This window comes from Gavialis gangeticus, unplaced genomic scaffold (assembly GCF_001723915.1).
Source record: "Gavialis gangeticus isolate Ggan-Ray unplaced genomic scaffold, GavGan_comp1, whole genome shotgun sequence".
Classification (NCBI taxonomy): Eukaryota; Metazoa; Chordata; order Crocodylia; family Gavialidae; genus Gavialis; species Gavialis gangeticus.
Window position 1 is genome coordinate 46916275 of NW_017729024.1, and position 1267 is coordinate 46917541.

Consider the following 1267-nt stretch of genomic DNA (forward strand, 5'->3'; position numbering starts at 1 on the left):
ATACACGCACAGTATAGCACGGGGCACGGACAGTATAGCACGGGACACTCACAGTATATAGCGCAGGGCACGCACGCTGTATCACGGTGCCCGCCCCCACCCCTCCCCCCGAGCTGCGCACGGGCCCGACGTGTGTCCCCCGTCGGCGCTGTGACTAGCGGGGCGCCTCGTCTCGTGTGGGCCCGGGGCACGCCGCCTCTCCAGCCTGGCTCGTCAGTTCCTGCGTGTACCACAACCTCCCCTGAGCCGCACACACACGGAATATTACACGGCGGAGGTCTAAATACGCACACACGCGCCCCCGCCCTCCCGGCTTAGCAGTGGGGGGTGGGGGTGTCCATGCTGGGGGGCAGGGCTGGCTGCGTGTGTAACAGTAGGTGTGTGTGTGTATCATTGCACACTTCCTGTGGTATATTTATGACCAGGGCTGCGATTTCCGGTAGCTGATACGAGCTCTCTCTGTGTCTCAGTGTCTCTCTCTCCCTGAGCATTTAATATCACCGCGCAGAAGAGGAGGAGGAGGGGGAGCCGCGCACACACACGCACACACACACACACAAAGTGGGGGGTGGAGGAAGAGGAGGACAGAGGGAGAAGCCAGGGATAGGGGATCAGAGCCACCTCCCCCCGCCCCACAGGCACACAGCCCCCTCCCCACTAGCCATCCCATCCCCCCATCCAATACAGGGACATAGAGCACAGCCTGCCCTCACCCCACATTCCTATGGACAGACACCTGCAGGGCGGTGAGTACCGGGGGCGGCTGTGCGCGCCCCGCTTTGTGCACGGGGGCAGGGGGCTGCGCGGGGACCCGTGCGGCTCGTGTGTGCAGGAGCCCTCTTTGTGTTGGGGCAGCTAGGAAATAATAAGGGGGGGCGGGCTGCGTGGAGACTGCGCGTCCCTTTGTGTGTGGATGGCCGGGAGACAGGCTGGTTATTGGATAGCGTGTGCGTGTGTGTGTACGCGGAGTTGTATACAGTGTGTCTCTCTTTGTGCGTGCGCTCGGGGCTTGGTGGTGTTGGTTTAAGGACATCCACAAGCAGAGGTGCTCTCCAGCCGGGCTGCTCTTGTTATAGCCCGGGCTGTGTGCTCCTTGGGTCATTGGTGCCTTAATGCAGGAGCGCGGCTCTCCTTTCTTTGGTGCTGTCCTCTAGTCCCCGGGGTGTGTGTGTGTTTGTGTGTGTGGGGGTGGGGGTGTAGGGACAGGTGTGTGTGGTGGAGGTATGTGTGGAGAGATGTGTGTGTGGAGAGGTGTGTGGAGAGGGGT

General features: G+C 62.0%; 1 protein-coding gene across 4 annotated transcripts in view; it reads left to right on the forward strand.

The window, feature by feature from the left end:
• The first annotated feature begins 622 nt into the window (after positions 1–622).
• KIAA1958 (KIAA1958 ortholog) overlaps positions 623–1267 on the forward strand; it is a 238487-nt gene continuing 237842 nt past the window's right edge. For 2 of the 4 annotated variants that reach the window (XM_019517057.1, XM_019517056.1), the window contains exon 1: positions 623–746. The gene's annotated coding sequence lies outside the window, so the exon portion shown is untranslated. The remainder of the gene's footprint in view (positions 747–1267) is intronic. The other 2 variants (XM_019517059.1, XM_019517058.1) reach the window with 1 other exon arrangement.